The sequence below is a fragment of the Pristiophorus japonicus genome, chromosome 14 (genome assembly GCF_044704955.1).
Source record: "Pristiophorus japonicus isolate sPriJap1 chromosome 14, sPriJap1.hap1, whole genome shotgun sequence".
NCBI lineage: Eukaryota > Metazoa > Chordata > Chondrichthyes > Pristiophoridae > Pristiophorus > Pristiophorus japonicus.
Window position 1 is genome coordinate 173,916,565 of NC_091990.1, and position 23,741 is coordinate 173,940,305.

The following is a 23,741-nucleotide window of genomic DNA, read 5'->3' on the forward strand; positions in this document are numbered from 1 at the left end:
TTGTTACCTGATGTACTATCAATAAGGTTTACACTGTGTATATACTATGTGGGCACCACTAGAGGGTGCAACTGGTGGAGACCGGGGTTTCCTGCCCTGGTGGCAGGGGCTGTATAAAAGGGCAGTCACCATGCAGCTGCCTCACTCAGCAGTTACGAATAAAGGACCAAGGTCACTACAGTTTGAGTACAAGACATTGCCTCATAAGTGCATTACAGACATAACAAGGATAAGACATAGAGTACAGCTAGCCTGGGAGGCAAGGTTAGGTACAGTTGCTGCTATGCTGGAATGTAATATTATCCACAGTGAATTACCAAAGGCCAACAGCAGGGACCGTATCTCAACCTATGGAGACATATTCCTTTTGTATTGCCATAACTACCCGATAGGAGTCTTGATGGTCAAAAACAGATAATGTAAGAGTGTCATTAGACCAAATCCTGTGTAAGCCAGCGTGTTGCAAATATGGCATCTTTATGATTGGATTTTGGTTTTGGGTGTCAGCCAGTGATTGGTTCAGGATTCCATAGGTTTTGAATGAGAGTATGGGTACAAGAAGGGCGTCCCGACAGCCACAAATTGTGACAGATTTCAGGAGTAGAAGATTTCAGGACAAATCAAGGAGACAGCAGGGAGATGGAGAGAGAACGAGAGAGAAGATACACGGTGCAGTCCACTCGCGGTTGCGACTGTTACCCAGAGTATAAGTGGTAATACAAGTCTCAATTATTCTCTGTAAACTGCTGCTTGAATACTGTAATGTATTAAGTCTTGCTTGTGCTGAGTAGAGTTAAATCACTGACCCCAGTACCTCGAATCATTTGGAACCAGTGTACCTCTGGGATTTTGTACCCTTCCCCCCACTCCAATCTCCTCTCCTCTCCCCCGTCTGATCCCCTCTCCTCCCCCCCACTCCGATCCCCTCTCCTCTCCCCCCTCTGAACTTCTCTTCTCTCCCCCCCACTCCGATCCCCTCCCCTTCCCCCCCACTCTGATCCCTTCCCCTTCCCACCCGCTCTGATCCCCTCCCCTTCCCCCCCACTCCAATCCTCTTCCCTTCCCCCCCACTCCGATCCCCTCCCCTCTCCCCCCTCCGATCCCTCTCCTCCCCCCCATTCCAATCCCCTCTTCTCCATCCCCTCTGAGCTTCTCTCCACTCCCCCTCACTTGGATCCCCTCCCCCCTCCGATCCCCTCCTCTCCCCCCACTCCAATCCCGTCTCCTCTCTCCCCTCCGATCCCCTCACCTCCCCCCCCCACTCCGATCCCCTCTTCTCCATCCCATCTGAGCTTCTCTCCACTCCCCCTCACTCGGATCCCCTCCCCCCTCCGATCCCCTCCTCTCTCCCCCACTCCGATCCCCTCTCCTTCCCCCCACTCCGATCTTCTCTCCTCCATCCCCTCTGAACTTCTCTCCATTCCCCCCCACTTGGATCCCCTCCCCCCCTCCAATCCCCTCCTCTCCCCCCCACTCCGGTCCCTTCTCCTCTCCCCCCTCCGATCCCCTCCTCTCCCCCCCCTTCTGATCCTCTCCTCTCCCCCCCCCTCTGATCCCCTCCGCCCCCACTCCGATCCCCTCTCCTCCATCCCCTCTGAGCTTCTCTCTGCTCCCCCCCCACTCCGATCCCCTCCGCCCCCACTCCGATCCCCTCTCCTCTATCCCCTCTGAGCTTCTCTCTGCTCCCCCCCCACTCCGATCCCCTCCGCCCCCACTCCGATCCCCTCTCCTCTATCCCCTCTGAGCTTCTCTCTGCTCCCCACCCACTCCGATCCCCTCCGCCCCCACTCCGATCCCCTCTCCTCTATCCCCTCTGAGCTTCTCTCTGCTCCCCACCCACTCCGATCCCCTCCGCCCCCACTCCGATCCCCTGACCTGCTCCACAGGGAGGAAAATGTGGTTGAAGCTAGGCACATGCGTGTTTGGAACCATTGCAACGTTGGGTGCGCATGCGCGGTTTCGGTGGTGGGCTAGACGATGTTCACGCCCGCCCCCATACAGTCCTTGCAAATAATCACTCCGGGAAAACTTAGCTTTAAAAAAGCTCCCAATTAATAGAATGTCTATTTGCTATTCACCCCCTCGTAATGATCTTCCAAAACAATTTTTGGAGCAGGCTATTCCTGGTTTCTACAAAAATTGAATCTATCTTAAAACTATTCAATATATCCACAACCATCTTTGAACTAAGAAGTGGAATTCTACAATAAATACCAGATTAGCGGCAGAACAGCAGAACAACAGTATCCAAATCGCAACGATGCAGAATGCAAACATGGCCAGTAAACACTGCCATGGGTCAATAAACAACAGAAGGAAGAAATCTTTTTTCATCAACAAGTAGCAGAAAGGAAAGGATTCATGTAATTTTTTGGTTTTATGCCATCCCTTTTTTTTGTTTAGGTTCAACACAGCCACTTCCATTGGGAATCTGTGAAAAGTTATCCTGCACCTTTCCAGCTTAAAAACATTAGCAAGACTGTTAGGAGATCCCATATTACACTTATAAATCAAGTGCAATCTTTAGCAGTGCTGTCAGAGTGTTGACAGTGTACATTGTATCATCATCATCATCATCATCATAGGCAGTCCCTCGGAATCGAGGAAGACTTGCTTCCACTCTTAACATAAGTTCTTAGGTGGTTGAACAGTCCAATACAAGAACCACAGTCTCTGTCACAGGTGGGACAGATAGTCGTTGAGGGTAAGAGTTGGTGGACCTGGTTTGCTGCATCTGCGCTTGATTTCTGCATGCTCTCGGTGATGAGACTCGAGATGCTCAGCGCCCTCCCAGATGCACTTCCTCCGCTTAGGGCGGTCTTTGGCCAGGGACTCCCAGGTGTCAGTGGGAATGTTGCACTTTATCAGGGAGGCTTTGAGGGTGTCCTTGTAATGTTTCCACTGCCCACCTTTGGCTCGTTTGCCGTGAATGAGTTCCAAGTAGAGTGCTTGCTTTGGGAGTCTCGTGTCTGGCATGCGAACAATATGGCCTGCCCAGCGGAGCTGATCGAGTGTGGTCAGTGCTTCAATGCTGGGGATGTTGGCCTAGTCGAGGACGCTAACGTGTAATATCTCCAAATTTACAGATGACACTAAGCTGGGAGGCGGTGTGAGCTGTGAGGAGGATGCTAAGAGGATGCAAGGTGGCTTGGACAGGTTAGATGAGTGGGCAAATGCATGGCAGATGCAGTATAATATGGATAAATGTGATGTTATCCACTGTGGTGGCAAAAACAGAAAGGCAGAATATTATCTGAATGGCGACAGATTAGGAGAAGGGGAGGTGCAGTGAGACCTGGGTGTCATGGTACATCAGTCATTGAAAGTTGGCATGCAGGTACAGCAGGCAGTGAAGAAGGCAAATGGCATGTTGGCTTTCATAGCGAGGGGATTTGAGTATAGGAGCAGGGAGGTCTTACTGCAGTTGTACAGTGCCTTAGTGAGGCCTCACCTGGAATATTGTGCTCAGTTTTGGTCTCCTAATCTGAGGAAGGATGTTCTTGCTATTGAGGGCGTGCAGCGAAGTTTCACCAGACTGATTCCCGGGATGGCAGGACTGACATATGAGGAGAGATTGGATCGACTGAGCCTGTATTCACTGGAGTTTAGAAGAATGAGAGGGGATCTCTTAGAAACATATATCATTCTGACGGGACTGGACAGGTTAGATGCAGGAAGAATGTTCCTGATGTTGGGGAAGTCCAGAACCAGGGGTCGCAGTCTAAGGCAAAGGGGTAAGCCATTTAGGACCAAGATGAGGAGAAACTTCTTCACTCAGAGAGTTGTTAACCTGTGGAATTCTCTGCGGGAGAGAGTTGTTGAGGCCAGTTCGTTAGATGTATTCAAGAGGGAGTTAGATATGGCCCTTACGGCTAAAGGGATCAGGGGGTATGGAGAGAAAGCAGGAAAGGGGTACTGAGGCGAATGATCAGCCATGATCTTATTGAATGGTGGTGCAGGCTCGAAGGGCTGAATGGCCTACTCCTGCAGCTATTTTCTATGTTTTCTATGTTACTTACTAAGCCTTGTTTTCTCTGTTTTACAGATTCACTTTCTAGATTCTTGCTATCCAATTTCTGCTTTACTTCCTTCCCTTTTGATTTTGTTCTCAGGTTCCCATTCCCCTGCCAAGCGAGATTAAACCCTCCCCAACAGCACTAGCAAAACTCCTCGCGAGGATATTGGTCCTGGCGCTGTTGAGGTGCAACCCGTCCGGTTTGTACAGGTCCTATCTCCCCCAGAAGCAGTCCCAATGCCTCAAGAATTTAAAGCCCTCCCTCCTGCACCAATTTTCCAGCCACGTGTTCATCCTCTCTCTCCTTCCATTCTTATACTCATTAGCACGTGGCACCGTTAGTAACCCGGAGATTACTACCTTTGAGTTCCTACCCTTTAATTTTCTTCTTAGTTCCCTGAATTCTTCCTGTAGGACCTCATCCCTCATTTTACCTATGTTGTTGGTCCCGATATGGACCACGACCTATAGCTGTTTACCCCCCCCCCCCCCACCCCCCAGGATGTCCTGCGTCCTTGACCCTGGCACTAGGGAGGCACCAAACCATTCGGGAGTCATGTTTACTGCCGCAGAAACGCCTGTCCGTTCCCCTAACTATAGAATCCCCTAACACTAAGGCTTGTTTATTCTTTGTCCCTCCCCCCTGTGCAGCTGAGCCACCCGGGGTGCCTTGGACTTGGCTCTGGCTGCACTCCCCAGAGGCACCATCGTCCTTACTGATACTCAGAAGTGAATATCGGTTTGAAAGCGAGAAGGACTCATGGGGGACTCCTGCGCTACCTGCCTAGCATTCTTACTATGTCTGGTGGTCACCCATTTCATCTCTGCGTGCACGCCTTTAAGCTGCAGGGTGGCCACCCCCCTGAAACGTGCTGTCCACGTCGCTCTCAGCCTTGCCGTTGCACCATATTGACTCCGCCCGCTGTTCAAGCTCCAAAACGCGGAGCTCGAGCAGTTGAAGCTGGAGGCTCCTCCTGCACACATGGTTGTCTAGGCTGCGCGAAGCGTCCAGGAATTCCCACATGCCGCAGGATGTGCACTCCACGGGACTGAGCTGCACTGTCATCCCTCTAGTTAGACTGATCTAGTTTAAAATCTAATTAAAAAGAAATAGAGAAAAGAGAGCTACTCACCAACTCACCTCACCGACCTCTGTGGCCTCCTGACTTCACAGACTCCAAACTCCCGACCTTCGAACTCCCGACCTCTGTGGCCTCCGAACTCCGAACTCCCGACCTCTCAGCCCCCAAACTCCCGGTCTCCGAACTCCTGACCTCTATGGCCTCCGAACTCCCAACCTCTGAACTCCCGGCCTCTGGCCTCTGAACTCACGACCTCCGAACTCCCGACCTCTGTGGCCTCCGAACTTCGAACTCCCGACCTCTCGGCCTCCGAACACCCGGCCTCCGAACTCCTGACTCGCCAACCTCCCGACTCACTCGCTGAACACATCCCCATTTATGACCATCCCTTTCATTTAAGAATATCCAATTTCTCTCCTGTCATTTTATGAAGAGGTCAGTTGTTTTTAATATGGTTAGTGATTTGGCATTTATAATATAGTATATTCTGGAATTTATGGATGACAAATATAGGAATGGCACTTGTGCACACAAATAAGTTAAAGCAGACTATACTATGGGAGTATAGACTACATTATATTATTTCCACGCTCATCTAGTCCATGAGACACACTTCCTGCTCCCTCGACCCTATTCCCACTAAACTGCTGACCACCCAACTTCCTTTTCTGGCTCCCATGTTAGCTGACATTGTTAATGGTTTGCTATCCTCAGGTACTGTCCCCTTCTCCCTCAAATCTGTCGTTATCACCTCAAAAAACGAACCCTTGACCCCACTATCCTTGCAAACTACCGCCCCATCTTCAACTTCCCTGTCCTCTCCAAAGTCCTTGAACGTGTTGTCACCTCCCAATTCCGTCCCCATCTTTCCCGGAATTCCATGTTTGAATCCCTCTAATCCGGTTTCTGCCCCTGCCACAGTACCGAAACGGCTCTCATCAAAGTCGCAAATTACATCCTTTGTGACTGTGACAAAGGCAAGCTATCTCTCCTTGTCCTTCTCAATCTGTCTGCAGCCTTTGACATGGTTGACCTCCTCCAACGCCTTTCCACCGTCATCCAGCTGGGTGGGACTGCACTCGCCTGGTTCCGTTCTGGGTGGGGTAGCATTGCTGGTTAAGGAGGAGATTAAGGCAATAGTTAGGAAGGACATTAGCTTGGATGATGTGGAATCTATATGGGTAGAGCTGCAGAACACCAAAGGGCAAAAAACGTTAGTGGGAGTTGTGTACAGACCTCCAAACAGTAGTAGTGATGTTGGGGAGGGCATCAAACAGGAAATTAGGGGTGCGTGCAATAAAGGTGCAGCAGTTATAATGGGTGACTTTAATATGCACATAGATTGGGCTAACCAAACTGGAAGCAATACGGTGGAGGAGGATTTTCTGGAGTGCATAAGGGATGGTTTTTTAGACCAATATGTCGAGGAACCAACTAGGGGGGAGGCCATCTTAGACTGGGTGTTATGTAATGAGAAAGGATTAATTAGCAATCTCGTTGTGCGAGGCCCCTTGGGGAAGAGTGACCATAATATGGTGGAATTCTGCATTAGGATGGAGAATGAAACAGTTAATTCAGAGACCATGGTCCAGAACTTAAAGAAGGCTAACTTTGAAGGTATGAGGCGTGAATTGGCTGAGATGGATTGGCGAATGATACTTAAGGGGTTGACTGTGGATGGGCAATGGCAGACTTTTAGAGACCGCATGGATGAACTACAACAATTGTACATTCCTGTCTGGCATAGAAATAAAAAAGGGAAGGTGGCTCAACCATGGCTATCAAGGGAAATCAGGGATAGTATTAAAGCCAAGGAAGTGGCATACAAATTGGCCAGAAATAGCAGCGAACCTGGGGACTGGGAGAAATTTAGAACTCAGCAGAGGAGGACAAAGGGTTTGATTAGGGCAGGGAAAATGGAGTATGAGAAGAAGCTTGCAGGGAACATTAAGACGGATTGCAAAAGTTTCTATAGATATGTAAAGAGAAAAAGGTTAGTAAAGACAAACGTAGGTCCCCTGCAGTCAGAATCAGGGGAAGTCATAACGGGGAACAAAGAAATGGCGGACCAATTGAACAAGTACTTTGGTTCGGTATTCACGAAGGAGGACACGAACAACCTTCCGGTTATAAAAGGGGTCGGGGGGGCTAGTAAGGAGGAGGAACTGAGGGAAATCCTTATTCGCCGGGAAATTGTGTTGGGGAAATTGATGGGATTGAAGGCCGATAAATCCCCAGGGCCTGATGGACTGCATCCCAGAGTACTTAAGGAGGTGGCCTTGGAAATAGTGGATGCGTTGACAGTCATTTTCCAACATTCCATTGACTCTGGATCAGTTCCTATGGAGTGGAGGGTAGCCAATGTAAACCCACTTTTTAAAAAAGGAGGGAGAGAGAAAACAGGGAATTATAGACCGGTCAGCCTGACATCGGTAGTGGGTAAAATGATGGAATCAATTATTAAGGATGTCATAGCAGTGCATTTGGAAAGAGGTGACATGATAGGTCCAAGTCAGCATGGATTTGTGAAAGGGAAATCATGCTTGACAAATCTTCTGGAATTTTTTGAGGATGTTTCCAGTAGAGTGGATAAGGGAGAACCAGTTGATGTGGTATATTTGGACTTTCAGAAGGCGTTCGACAAGGTCCCACACAAGAGATTGATGTGCAAAGTTAGAGCACATGGGATTGGGGGTAGTGTACTGACATGGATTGAGAACTGGTTGTCAGACAGGAAGCAAAGAGTAGGAGTAAATGGGTACTTTTCAGAATGGCAGGCAGTGACTAGTGGGGTACCGCAAGGTTCTGTGCTGGGGCCCCAGCTGTTTACACTGTACATTAATGATTTAGATGAGGGGATTAAATGTAGTATCTCCAAATTTGCGGATGACACTAAGTTGGGTGGCAGTGTGAGCTGCGAGGAGGATGCTGTGAGGCTGCAGAGCGACTTGGATAGGTTAGGTGAGTGGGCAAATGCATGGCAGATGAAGTATAATGTGGATAAATGTGAGGTTATCCACTTTGGTGGTAAAAACAGAGAGACAGACTATTATCTGAATGGTGACAGATTAGGAAAAGGGGAGGTGCAAAGAGACCTGGGTGTCATGGTACATCAGTCATTGAAGGTTGGCATGCAGGTGCAGCAGGCGGTTAAGAAAGCAAATGGCATGTTGGCCTTCATAGCAAGGGGATTTGAGTACAGGGGCAGGGAGGTGTTGCTACAGTTGTACAGGGCATTGGTGAGGCCACACCTGGAGTATTGTGTACAGTTTTGGTCTCCTAACCTGAGGAAGGACATTCTTGCTATTGAGGGAGTGCAGCGAAGGTTCACCAGACTGATTCCCGGGATGGCGGGACTGACCTATCAAGAAAGACTGGATCAACTGGGCTTGTATTCACTGGAGTTCAGAAGAATGAGAGGGGACCTCATAGAAACATATAAAATTCTGACGGGGTTAGACAGGTTAGATGCAGGAAGAATGTTCCCAATGTTGGGGAAGTCCAGAACCAGGGGTCACAGTCTAAGGATAAGGGGTAAGCCATTTAGGACCGAGATGCGGAGGAACTTCTTCACCCAGAGAGTGGTGAACCTGTGGAATTCTCTACCACAGAAAGTTGTTGAGGCCAATTCACTAAATATATTCAAAAAGGAGTTAGATGAGGTCCTTACTGCTAGGGGGATCAAGGGGTATGGCGAGAAAGCAGGAATGGGGTACTGAAGTTGAATGTTCAGCCATGAACTCATTGAATGGCGGTGCAGGCTAGAAGGGCCGAATGGCCTACTCCTGCACCTATTTTCTATGTTTCTATGTTATCTATATAATCGTAGCCAGAGAATCTCCTGCAATGGCTTCTCTTCCCGCCCCCACATTGTTACCTCTGGTGTCCCCCAAGGATCTATCCTTAGCCCCCTCCTATTTCCCATCTATATTCTGCCCCTTGGCAAAAACACAGAGTCAGTTTCCACATGTACGCTGACGACACCCAGCTCTACCTCACCACCAGTTCTCTCGATCCAATCCTTGATCTCTAAATAGTCAAACCGTTTGTCCGACTTCCAGTACTGGTTGAGCAGAAATTTTCTCCAATTAAATATTGGGAAGACTGAAGCCATTGTCTCGGTCCCCGCCACAAACTCCGTTCCTTAGCCACCGACTCCATCCCTCTCCCTAACATCTGTCTGAGGCTGAACCAGACTGTTTGCAACATTGATGTCATATTCAGCTGTGCTCAGTGCGTACCCTCTGAGTCAGAAGGTTGTGGGTTCAAGTCCCACTCCAGAGACTTGAGCACATAAATTTAGACTGACACTCCAGTGCAATACTGAGGGACCACTGCACTGTCGGAGGTGCTGTCTTTCAGAAGAGACGTCAAACGGAGGCCCCATCTGCCCTCTCAGGTGGATGTAAAAGATCTCATGGTACTATTTCGAAGAAGAGCAAGGGAGTTATCCCCAGTGTCCTGGGGCCAATATTTATCCCTCAATCAATATAACAAAACAGATTATCTGGTCATTATCACATTGCTGTTTGTGGGAGCTTGCTGTGCAAATTGGCTGTCACGTTTCCCACATTACAACAGTGACTATACTCCAAAGTACTTCATTGGCTGTAAAGTGCTTTGAGATATCCAGTGGTCGTGAATGGCGCATATACGTGCTGGTCTTTCTTTCTTTCTGGATTGAGCTTCCGACCACATATCCACGGCAAAATTAAGACCATCTATTTCCACATCCGTAACATCACCCGTCTCCGCCCTTGCCTCAGCTCATCTGCTGCTTAAACCCACATCCATGCCTTTTTACCTTAGACTTGACTATTCCAACGCACTCCTGGCTGGCCTCCCACATTCTACCCTACGTAAACTTGAGGTCATCCAAACCTCTGCTGCCCGTGTCCTAACTCGCACCAAGTCCCGCTCACCCATCACCCCTGTGCTCGCTGACCTACATTGGCTCCCAGTTAAGCAATGCCTCGATTTCAAAGTTTTCATCCTTGTTTTCAAATCCCTCCACGGCCTCGTCCCCTCCCTATCTCTGTAATCTCCTTCAGCCCCACAAACCGCACCCCCCCCCCCGCCCCTCTCTCACCCCCGAGATATCTGCGCTCCTCTAATTCTGCCCTCTTGAGCATCCCTGATTATAATCACTCAACCATCGGTGGCCGTGCCTTCAGCTGCCTGGGCTCTAAGCTCTGGAACTCCCTCCCGAAACCTCTCCGTCTCTCTACCTCTCTTTCCTCCTTTAAGATGCCCCTTAAAACCTACCTCTTTTACCAAGCTTTTAGTCATCTGCCGTAATTTCTTCTTATCTGGCTCGGTGTCAAATTTTTATCTTATAACACTCTTGTGAAGCGCCAGGAGATGCGTTACTATGTTAAATGGCGCTATATAAATACAAGTTGTTGTTGCTGCAAAGAGCTTTGAGACATTTGGCGGTCGTGAAAGGCGCTATATAAATCCAAGTCTTTCTTTCTGTTTGTTGAGTGATGCAAACCCACCTGACATGTTAAACATACATTGGCAACAACAGCAACAACTTGTATTATATAGTACCTTTAACATAGTGAAAGGTCCCAAGGCACATCACCGATCTATGGCAGAGGACAGCTGAAGGCTGCATTGCAACAGAGTGGAGCTGAGAGAAGCCAGAAAAGGGAAAAGCCAGATTGTGGAAGCAGGGGTTGGGTGAAGGTCGTCAGTAATGGCTGAACATGTTGTGCTCAAATTGATATAATACAAAGAGATTTAGGGTGACTTCTTGCATAAATTAAGAGGTCTGACTAGATGTTAAAATTATTCTCTTTAAAAAATATCTCTATGCTGAGGCAATCACCAAGTGTTTGAACAGGAAAGTTCAACAATAACATTGTAGACCTTATCTGGCAGTTAACCCGTTCTTACCAAGTATTTTTCCTCTCTGCTGTCATTTTATGAATGGATGAAGAGTCTTATAGGCAATGATAACATCGTTTTAAAGGATTTTATGAAAATGAACAGATTTCCTCAACAATTTATACACTGCACCTTCTGTAATGATGTACACCGTGAGAAAGATACAGTACAGTCTATGACGACTTCTCCAATTCCAATCACAAACCCGAGGAATTGAAGTTGGTTGTCCACAGGCATTTACAAAGAAAGTTAGATTTGTTTTGGGGCCAGTCAAGTTCTGATGGAAAGTACAATCGTAGCAATTTTTTTCATGAACTTTTGCCAAGTTACTGTAAACTCCTCTCACAATCTGCCTCATAATATTAGTCTAAATAAACAACTGACGCACACAACTTTGTCCTGACAGCCTAATGAGTTTCAGCTGTTGTCAGACGCTTGCATTTCCCGTTCCAAAGTCTTGGTGTTTTCAGTTTCAGCGAAGCAGTTTGCAGTGCAACACTTCACAGCATCCTGCAGCCCCGCAAGAAGTTATTAACGTTGCAAGACATTGACACTTGCAGCCCTTAATTACAGATCTGAAACAGACCATTTTGAATACCACTAGGAAGTCTGATCCATCTACGGGGCTCGAAAAGAATAGGTTGTTGGATAATTGGAGAATTGGAGTCAGTCTGGTTTGGGATGACTGAGATACATTCACAGTAAAAGTGACTTTTTAATCCCTATATCTGGAGTTGGGCCATTCACATTTTATTTCTGGTGAAACAGAAACACAGACATAATGCGTTGGGCTGAATTTTCGGTCAGAGGCTCCGACCTGCCACAAATCCAAGAACTTACCTGGTCGTCTGGGAGGTTTGGCGAATTGCGTTTCTTAGCTTCTAACCGTAGGCCTGCGTAGAGGCCCACATATCCCAGGGGCTCCTGTACGCCCTCCTGTACGGCTTAGAGAAATGGACCATGTACAGTAGACACCTCAAGTCGCTGGAGAAATGCCACCAACGATGTCTCCGCAAGATCCTGCAAATCCCCTGGGAGGACAGACGCACCGACATTAGCGTCCTCGACCAGGCCAACATCCCCAGCATTGAAGCACTGACCACACTTGATCAGCTCCGCTGGGCAGGCCACATTGTTCGCATGCCAGACACGAGACTCCCAAAGCAAGCGCTCTACTCAGAACTCCTTCACAGCAAAGGAGCCAAAGGTGGGCAGAGGAAACGTTACACGGACACCCTCAAAGCCTCCCTGATAAAATGCAACATCCCCACTGACACCTGGGAGTCCCTGGTCAAAGATCGCCCTTAGTGGAGGAAGTGCATCCGGGAGGGCGCTGAGCACCTCGAGTCTCATCGCCGAGAGCATGCAGAAACCAAGCGCAGGCAACGGAAAGAGCATGTGGCAAACCTGTCCCACCCACCCTTTCCCTCAACAACTATCTGTCCCACCTGTGACAGGGACTGTGTTTCTCGTATTGGACTGTCCACCCACCTAAGGACTCATTTTTAGAGTGGAAGCAAGTCTTCCTCGATTCCGAGGGACTGCCTATGATGATGATCCCAGGGGTGCATGCGGTTCGCAAGAGACCCAGGGATCATGTGGGCTTGCCCAACCAATCAAAGAAGGGAATCCCCATTCATGCTTCTGGTGATTCCCGTATGTACGGAACTCCCATAAGTATGAATGGGGATCACATAAAAAACATCTCTACACATCAAATAAATAAATAAAAATTACATATTTAAAATTAATTAAAATGGCATTTATTTAAATATTTAAAACAAAAATGTATTTTTTTTAAAAATATAAAGTTACATGTTTTAACGGGGCTAAGAATAAACTTACTATTGCAGAGGATTTTTAATGTATAAATGAATGAAAAGATTTTATGTTCATGTTTTTTAAAACTCTTACGCTGGTAAAAGCAGGCCTAATGCTTTTACCAGACATAAGAATTTCACGGGCAATCGCTGGGCAGGAGTTGGGTAGCCCAACTCTCCACCCGCGGAGGTCCATTTCCGGTTTTCGTGAAGGCGCAACGCTTGCCTAAACCCAGAACGTGCGCACCTCGTACACACCAGTATGTCGGAAATGCAGCCCCATTCTAATCTCTCTGAAATGAATGTGACAGTGTGGTCAACAATTGTGACATTGTTAACAGTTTTGTGACTTTGCACTCGTATTTTAAACTGTATGATTCAGTGATAGAAGGGAAAGACAGAAATACACCCTCTTTCTGCCTACCAACCTGACGAGTCAACATATCAAAGCAAAATTGTAAAATCAATAAATTGTTAATGAAAGCGCAAATATTGGCCTTGCTGGAATAATCATAAGGGAAATTCTCACTGTTTCTGCTGATAGGCAGTGGTGCAGAAAATTTGCAATAATGTTGACAATCTGTTTTTCACTGCATGATAATTGGAGCTCTGAAAATCAAACCAGCCAGCCATTAAAGTGCAAATCTGTATTCATGGCAACACATCTGAATGCACAAATAAAAACAGAAAATGCTGGAAATTCACAACAGGCTCATCCGCATCTGAAAAGAGGGGGTTTAATGTTTTAGCAAGAACTTGGTCCTTATAAAGGAATTCTAGCCAGATGTTAATCTATTTTTCTCTTTCAGACACTGACAGACCTGTTGCATATTTACAACATTTCCTGTTGTTATTGCAGATTTCCCAAACATCCATGTGAATTAGATGCACCTTTAGAGGGGATGAAGCTGTGCACTGGGTTAGGCATCGACCTTTCATTTCTAAGATCTGGGTTTGAATCCAGTCTAGATTTCCACTGGTTGTAAGGATCCCATGTGAAATGAGTCAAGACAATTGCAAGCATTTCTTAATAGGCGTAGGTCACAGCAAAAAATTATTGTTTCAGAAATCTTGAGTTATAGAGGACAGTGTTGGGAGTGGGAGAAGAATTTTCCCAGATTTTTTTCTCCCTAAATTGGCCTGGGTTTTTATCTGGTTTTTGCCTCTCCCAGGAGATCACATGGTTCCGGTTGGGGTGGAGTGTAGAATGTTTCAGTATAAGGGGTGAAGCAATTGTGTGAGGCGGACTGGTTGGGCTGGGTGCTCTTTGCCTTTCTGTCATTGTTCATAGGTTTATATGTAAACTTTAGGGCTGCTGACCAAGGGCCGTGCAGCTCTTTGTCGGCCGGCGTGGACACGATGGGATGAAATGGCCTCCTTCTGTGCTGTAAATTTCTATGTTTCTATGTTTCATTGCTATCCATTGACCCCGGCCATAAGTGCATGTGCGTGTGGGCGTAGTGCTCAGCTGTGGTGTCCTGCAAGACTCACTGTCAGGAAACTACAACAGGTAACCAGTGCCTGTGGAACTGTAGTCCAGCAGGAAGTCAATATCTTCAGGAAATGAGGTGAGAAAATAGTCAAGGATAGAAAATGCACCTCTTAAATCCTAATCTGAATTCATACTTAAGGACTCATCGCCAGTCATATTTATTATACATTACATTGTATTTACTGAGGCGTACGAAAGCATGGGCCTTACGCTAAACATCAGTAAGACAAAGGTCCTCCACCAGCCTGTCCTCGCCACAAAGCACTGTCTCCCTGGACAACATGGACCACTTCCCCTATCTCGGGAGCCACCTATCAACAAGAGCAGGCATTGAAAACGAGATCCAACACCGCCTCCAGTGTGCCAGAGCAGCCTTCGGCCACCTGAGGAAAAGAGTATTTGAAGACCAGGCCCTCAAAACTGCCACCAAGCTCATGGTCTACAGGCTGTAGTAATACCCGCACTCCTGTATGGCTCAGAAACATGGACCGTGTACATTAGACACCTCAAGTCGCTGGAGAAATACCACCAACAATGTCTCCGCAAGATCCTACGAATCCCCTGGGAGGACCAACGTTAGCGTCCTCGTCCAGGCCAATATCCCCAGCATTGAAGCACTGACCACACTTGATCAGCTCCGCTAGGCAGGCCACATAGTTCGCATGCCAGACACGAGACTCCCAAAGCAAGCGCTCTACTCGGAACTCCTTCACGGCAAATGAGCCAAAGGCGGGCAGCAGAAACGTTACATGGATGCCCTCAAAGCCTCTCTGATAAAGTGCAACATCCCCACTGACACCTGGGAGTCCCTGGCCAAAGACTGCCCTAAGTGGAGGAAGTGCATCCGGGAGGGTGCTGAACACCTCGAGTCTCTTCACCGAGAGCATGCAGAAATCAAGCGCAGGCAGCAGAAAGAGCGTGCGGCAAACCTGTCCCACCCACCCTTACCCTCAGCGACTATCTGTCCCACCTGTGACAGAGACTGTGGTTCTCATATTGGACTGTTCAGCCACCTAAGAACTCATTTTTAGAGTGGAAGCAAGTCTTCCTCGATTCTGAGGGACTGCCTATGATGATGATTACATAGAATTACATAAGATATACAGCACAGAAACAGGTCATTTGGTCCAACCAGTCCACGCCGAAGTTTATGCTCCACTTGAGCCTCCGCTCATCCTTCCTCATCTAACTCTATCAGCATAACCCTCTATTCCCTTCTCCCTCATATGATTATCTCGCCTCCCCTTAAATGCATCTATGCTATTCGCCTCCACCACTCCCTGTGGTAGCGAGTTCCACATTCGCACCACTATCCGGGTAAAGACATTTCTCCTGAATTGTGGGAGGCTCATGGCCCACTTGGGGCTCGGGGCCTGGGGCTCGGGGAGTTGGGAGGCTCAGGGCTCGGGGCTCGGAGAGGTGGGAGGCTCAGGGCTCGGGGCTTGGGGCTCGGGGCTCGGGGAGTTGGGAGGCTCAGGGCTCGGGGCTGGGGGAGGTGGGAGGCTCAGAGCTTGGGGCTCGGTGAGTTGGGAGGCTCAGAGCTCGGGGCTCGGGGAGTTGGGAGGCTCAGAGCTCGGGGCTCGGGGAGTTGGGAGGCTCAGAGCTCGGGGCTTGGGGAGTTGGGAGGCTCAGGGCTCCGGGCTCGGGGAGGTGGGAGGCTCAGGGCTCGGGGCTCGGGGAGATGGGAGGCTCAGGGCTCGGGGCTTGGGGCTCGGGGTGATGGGAGGCTCAGTGGATGCGTTCGGCTGCTTGGTGGGGACAACATGGTGTTGGACGCATGTGGTGAAAAGGGTTAGTAGGAATTGCGCTGGGGCGGGGGGGGGGGTGGGGGCGTGGAGTTGGTGACATTTATCCTAACTCTCACTTTAGAAGGGAGACTTAATACAAATAGTTACTGTGTTTTATTATGTGACCTCCCTGTTTGTCTGTGAAGGGAAAATTCACATCCTGAGGGCTGAAAACGTTATTGTCCTTGTAAATCGACATAATGCAGGCCAAGTAATTAGGCCTTTATTTTTCAACAGTAGAACATCAACCTTCACTTAGGTTTCTCAATTTTTAATAAATGCTCTGGAAAGGGTTAAAACATAACAGGTTGTACTTTCTTGCTTGGAAAGCTAATGAAAGACACAATGCACGCTGCAGATCACCCAACATCCATAATGTGCAACTATCTGATCAGTTGTCAGCAGACACAAGGGAGATGTGCAAGTTCAGGAAATCATCCGACAGTATTATGAAAAAGATAAATTAAAACTGTTTGGACCAACATTACCACTGTGCATAAATAGATTCAGATTTCATGATCTCAAATACGATCAGTTCATTGGTTCCAGGCAATGCTGGGCTCTGAGTACTGTCGCCCAGTCGCTGATTCCCACAACACAGCACTCCAGAGCTTTCAGCTCAATTTAAAAAATCAGTTCAGTAAATGTGTAACTTTATGCCTTGGTATTGTAGAAACCGTATTAATAATAAAGTGGGGGATGCAGTGGCTGGAAGTTCTTAATGCTCCAGCTCCACTGCACTTTAGGTTTCTGCAATGTGCACCAACTGCTCTGCAGAGAGCAAAGGAAAGACTGTAATCAAACTATGAACAAATTGTACCTCTCTGCTTGACGCCAGAGCTCTTCACGTTTCTGCCTCCGCAGTTCACGTCGGTGTTCCAAGCCATCCATCCTGCCTTGCCTTTCCTTGGTCACCCCCCCCTTTGTTTTGGAAAGCACCAAGCTCAAGGTCTTTGCTTGCTGGGTGTTCGGCTGAGCCTTAGCTGACGATTATTCTTCCTGTAATGTTAGAAAGCAAAACCCCTCCAAACAGGAAGCCAGTCACACAGAAATCTAGCTGAAATGCCTTTCCTCCTTTCCAGCTGTGCCAAAGAAGGAGGCCTTCAGGCAGGGGCATGTTGGCACTCTGGTCATCTCAGCCCTTACATCCTGCCCCAAAACCAAACAAATTCTGAAATATTTGAGATGGGTGCTTTACATAAACATCCACACTTAAAGTGTCAGCAAGCTCTTAACTCTTTGAGTGCTTTGGTAACTTTTCTTTCTCTACAGTAATAGATTTTTCATTGTGCGCTAGTTGAGATGCAGATTTATAATGACGGGATCGCTTTACCATGTAATCAACAATGTATTATTCTGTTGCATAAAATGCAACATCCCCACTGACACCTGAGAGTCCCTGGCCAAAGACCGCTCTCAGTGGAGGAAGTGCATCCGGGAGGGCGCTGAGCACCTCGAGTCTCGTCGCCAATAGCATGCCGAAATCAAGCGCAGGCAGCGGAAAGAGCAAGCGGCAAACCATTCCCACCCACCCTTTCCCTCAACGACTATCTGTCCCACCTGTGACAGGGACTGTGGCTCTCGTATTGGACTGTTCAGCCACCTAAGGACTCATTTTAAGAGTGGAAGCAAGTCTTCCTCGATTCTGAGGGACTGCCTATGATGATGATGATTCTGTTGCTAAGTTGAAGCTGTATTTCTGGTACCCTGTTCTTTTAAGGGTACAATATCAAACTTCTATAAATCCTGATGCTCATTAAAGGCTAATTGCAATTGATGGAGGGAGTTTGTAGATTGGCAAGTGTTTGTAAATTACTGGCTCCCGTTCAGAAGAAATCAGTCTGAAATGCCTGTCTTTCTTTTCTTTTTTTATTCTTTTGACACTTGGAAATGTGATGTGAATGCAAGATTTTATTTATATACTAACACATCTATATTTATTTATACACGAACACAATCCATGACGTCATTCAAGGTGAGTCTCAGAGTTGTGCTGGTGTTCACAAAGTGCTGTGGTGTAGAAGTGGGTGAGAGAGGCAAATCTTCAATCACAGAATTTGGAATTAAATTTCCAAAAGATCTTCCTATAGATTACAAATTAAGTGTCTTTAATTGGTTCCTGGTAAATAGGTGGTGTTTTCATTACCCATTGCATCATAAATCGTAGGCGGTCCCTCAAAACGAGGATGACTTGCTTCCACGCCAAAAAAGGACGAGTTAACAGGTGTTTCAATGAAAGACCTAATATTCCAGGTCCGGAACTACATATTGAAGGGTAGAAGATGCCTGTGCGTTGATTTTTTTAACGTGTGGTGGTCATTGCACACCAGCCACCACACGGGCTTGACAGAGCTAGGTCTTGGTCCAGTGGCAAGGGTTATCCATGATGACTGAAGGCCAGCTCTGCTGCACGGACCTAGTGCGCACACATATCGCAGTGTGGTCTGGCCTGTGCTGCCCCTGGCCCCGAACTCACGCCTCTCCTGGGCCCCGATCACGTCCTTCTACAATCTCTCACAGCTCCTTCACCCCAACCTCACCCCTCCTGCTGTACCGCCCACGCTCCAATCACCGACCTGGACCTTGATGACATCACTCTTCGCTGCCGTCGCCCTCCTGCACCAGCTCGCGCTGCTCCCTGGAGTAGTACGCCTCCATGCCACTCCCGAGGCCGCTCGCCGCTCCTTTTATGGCCCTGGCCTGCCGCTGGCATTCTCATGCAGGTCGGGGCTTCTACCCATTGCAGGGACACCATAAATACCCGCCGCAGTTAGTTAAATAACTTTACCATCTAAATATAGATGTGTTAGTATATAAATAAAATCTTGCACTTTACCATCTTTCTGTTTTGGCTGCTGCTTTTTATAATGAAAGTTAAGAAATATATGATATTTTAGTTCATTCTTACTCGTATCTTTCCTTCTTTACGAAATATCCGTGGGAGAGTACTTTGGCCAAGAAATTCCTTGGAGCTGCTCTCTCTCTCCCGCTCTAATTTTGACTGCCGGCCAAATTACCATGTTCCCTGATGTGGCTGTCATGGTTGAATATCTGGAAGTGTGTGCAAGCTGTGAGGTATGGGTGTGAGGCTCACAGCAGTGCTAAGTGTGTGAGGGTTATGAGGGTGAGGTGAAGCTATGAATGTTAGGTATATGAGTCATGATTGGCAGCGATTGTTGGTTGGTGAGTGTGGGGGAGGGGGCGGTAAATTGAGCAGTGTGTGTGAGCCGAGTGGTTCAGTTGTAAGGAAATGATATTTGAATAAGAATTCAGTGACCGTGACCACTCGTGTACAGTCAGTAACCTTCGTGCGGCACAGCATCCAGGACTTCGGGGCTACACTGCTCGCATGGACCGCGACGGCTATCTGGTACCATTGCCATCTCACAGTTTGTCAGTCAGGACTCCAGGCCCCCTGGCCCTCTGTGGACAGATGATCTCTCTTCTCCTGTCCACTTCCCGCACCAAGGCCTCCAGTACTGCGTCTGAAAATCTGAGGGGGCTGAAATTGGCCCCCTTTATTAAGAGCCGCTCCACGGTAATGGTGCGGAAAGGAATCACCGCTTGGTCGACGCGGAGGGGCCAACATTTTGTACATTGTCCTCCTCTATTTTTGGAGCGGTGTATGGGACCGGCCCCCCATCCTGTCCTGTCGGGCACGTGCCAACTCCATACCGACCAGCGGCAACCCCCTTTCCGCCCCGTGTGGGAAATTGCCCCGCAGGAACGGATTGGCCGCTGCTCGCTACCCCCCAATGGGAAGCTTCTTGTGGCTGGGCGGTGCGTCCGGCCTTAAAGGGGAGGGCGCAATTCTGCGGCCGCCATTTTATTTAATTTTCAGCCGACTCCGAAGTCTGCCAGACAATGGTGGCCACGGGTTCGGCCGGGCTGCCAACAGACAGGTTGGGTGCCAGGATGCTGGTCCAGCCAAAACCCTCCCTGGTGGCCCAGTGGACCTAACTGAAATAAATGCAGATTCGCAGTGGCCCTTCCCTTTAACTGAAGAGGAGTGAGGTTGTGACACGTCAGAGTGGCGCTGATGAGTCAGAGCAGCGTCCGACCCAACATAATGGCACTTCCGCTCCACCACCGCCTGGAACACCATACCGACACCAAAAAGCAAAGACTTCAATATCCCTCAAATCTCCGCCCCCATGGATTGGTAAGTGTGCCCTGTTTGGGGCGGAGGGTAATTTTGGCCCTCTCTCTATGCCATGTTGCACCATCACACAGTTTTCTTCCCCTTCAGTTTGTATCTCAGCCACTTCCATCACTTGCTGAAGCCAGAGTGCACCTCCTCTTTAAGAGGTGCAGACTGCCTTTAAGAAGTGCAGGCTAGCTTTAAGTGGTGCTTGCCTTGCATGAACTTGGGCCCCCTGTTGGAGCGCTAAGCCACTGAAGAGTGTGTTCATCACTTCCTTACTGTTGCAAACATTTTAATTAGCAGGCAGCACGAAGTTTGCGTGCTGCCTGCATCAAACTCAACGGGTGCTGGCTAATTTCTCATTGCAATTACCCACGGCCATTTTGGGGCTTTATCCAATTTCTAGGCCACTGTTTGATTCACATATTCCATACCTGTTCTGTTCTGATTTGTTGTTTCATAAATGTGCCATTTAAAGCAGTCAACTGCAAAAACTTTCCAGATACACATGTACGATCCCAATATGTGATACAGGAAGAATTACATAACAGAGAAAATGCACGCTATTCGCAATGTCTATATATAGATTGACACCCGTATTCTAGATAGTTCACCATCGGAGCAGGCCGGGGAGCGACAGGAGCAGCATGGTGGCATATCGCTCCAGGGAGCAGCACGTGCTGGAGCAGGAGAGCAACGGCAGTGAAGAGGGACGTCACCAAGGTCCAGGGTCGGTGATTGGCGCGTGGGCAGGTACAGCAGGAGCGGCGAGGTCGGGGCGAAGGAGCGGCGAGAGATTGTAGAGGGATATGATCGGGGCCCAGGAGAGGCGTGAGTTCGGGGCCCAGAAAAGGCGAGGGCCCAGAGGCAGCACGGGCCCAGCCCACACTGCGATTATGTGTGCGCACTAGGTCCGTGCAGCAGAGCTGGTCTCCAGTCGTCTTGGTTAACCCTTGCCACTGAACCAACACCTCGCTCTGTCAAGCCCGTGTGGTGGCTGGTGTGCAACGGCCACCCCACGTTAAAAAAATCCACACACAGGCATCTTCCACCCTTCAACATGTAGTTCGGGATCCGGACTATTAGGTCCTTCATTGAAACACCTGTGAGCTTTTTGACGTGGAAGCAAGTCATCCTCGATTCGAGGGACTGCCTATGATGATGATTGATATAGATTTGAGTTGCCTTTATCCTCTCATAAGGTAGAGCAGTGACTGTAGCGACAGATTATTATCTTCCTAAATGGAGGCTCATGTTAGAATTCAACACTCCGCCATTATTTGAATTTCATTGTCTGTCCCAATTCAATGATATCTGAACAGTTTGTCACTAAAGCTGCAGCATGGAGCAATGCATGGCAATGGCAGGATCATAGTCCAGACAGCAGTATCATCAAAGGCAGTCCCTCGAAATCGAGGAAGACTTGCTTCCACTCCCAAAGTGAGTTCTCTGGTGGTTGAACAGCCCAATACGAGAGCCACAGACCCTGTCACAGGTGGGACAGACATTCGTCGAGGGAAGGGGTGGGTGGGGCTGGTTTTCCGCGCGCTCCTTCCGCTGTCTGCGCTTGACCTCTTCACGCTCTGCGTTGAGACCCGAAGAATCAATGAGCTGATCGCTGACACTGTCCAGTCTTCCTGAGAGAGGAAGATTGGTGGAAATGAAAAACAAATAAAATTACGAGAGCAGTATGTTTTAATTTTATTCATGGCATGATCAAATTGAAAGAGATACTCATAAATCTACCATGAGTACACAGCCAAAACTCTTGGCTAAATGCACGCACTACTTTCATTCAGTGCTATTTAAGAGGTATAGCCATATTTAGCACAATGACAAATCTCAACAGTTGGTTCAGTTAACAGCTACAGCTCAATTTTGAGCAGATCCTGTCAGCTTACCTCCCATAAAGCACAATTTAATTCCAGCAAATCTTTCCATCGATATCGTGGGCCTGGCCAGAGCTTTTGCATCGCTTCCGATTGAGCATGATGGCAACACTCATTAAGATGTTTTTCAGAAGCTCCCCTAATGACCCGGTGAGTAAAGCCACTGTCCATTGTATTAATGATCTATCATCATCATAGGCAGTCCCTCGGAATCGAGGAAGACTTGCTTCCACTCCTGAAGTGAGTCCTTAGGTGACTGAACAGTCCAATACTGGAATTACAGTCCCTGTCACAAGTGGGACAAACAGTCGTTGAAGGAACGGGTGGGTGGGACAGGTTTGCCGCACACTCCTTCCGCTGTCTGCGCTTGATTTCTGCATGCTCTCGGTGATGAGACTCGAGGTGCTCAGCGCCCTCCCGGATGCACTTCCTGCACTTAGGGCGGTCTTTGGCCAGGGACTCCCAGGTGTCAGTGGGGATGTTGCACTTTATCAGGGAGGCTTTGAGGGTGTCCTTGTAACGTTTCCTCTGTCCACCTTTGGCTCATGTAGGAGTTCAGAGTAGAGCGCTTGCTTTGGGAGGCTTGTGTCAGGCATGCGAACAATGTGGCCCACCCAGCGGAGCTGATCGAATGTGGTCAGTGCTTCAATGCTGGGGATGTTGGCCTGATCGAGGACGCTAACGTTGGTGCGTCTGTCCTCCCAAGGGATTTGCAGGATCTTGCGGAGACAATGTTGGTGGTATTTCTCCAGCGATTTCAGATGTTTACTGTATATGGTCCACGTCTCTGAGCCATACAGGAGGACGGGTATCACAAAAGCCCTGTAGACCATGAGCTTGGTGGCAGATTTGAGGGCCTGATCTTTGAACACTCTTTTCCTCAGGCGATCGAAGGCTGCACTGGAGGCGGTGTTGAATCTCATCATCAATGTCTGTTCTTGTCGCGAAGAGGCTCCCGAGGTATGGGAAATGGTCCACGTTATCCAGGGCCATGCCGTGGATCTTGATGACTGGGGGGCAGTGCTGTGCTTCGGGGACAGGTTGGTGGAGGACCTTTGTCTTACGGATGTTTAGTGTAAGGCCCATGCTTTCGTACGCCTCAGTGAATATGTTGACTATGACTTGGAGTTCAGCCTCTGTGTGTGCACAGACGCAGGTATCGTCCGCGTACTGTAGCTCGGCGACAGAGGTCGGGGTGGTCTTGGATCTGGCCTGGAGACGACGAAGTTTGAACAGGTTCCCACTGGTTCTGTAGTTTAGTTCTACTCCAGCGGGGAGCTTGTTGAGTGTGAGGTGGAGCATGGCAGCGAGGGAGATTGAGAAGAGGGTTGGGGCGAAGACACAGCCCTGCTTGACCCCGGTCCGGACGTGGATTGGGTCTGTGATGGATCTGTTGGTAAGGATCACGGCCTGTATGTCGCCGCGAAGCAGGCAGAGGATGGTGACCAACTTTCGGGGGTAGCCGAAATGGAGGAGGACGCTCCATAGACCCTCGCGGTTGACAGTGTCAAAGGCCTTTGTAAGGTCGAAGAAGGCCATGTATAAGGGCTGGCGCTGCTCCCTAAATTTTTCCTGCAGCTGTCGCGCTGTAAAAATCATGTCCCTTGTGCCCTGTAGGGA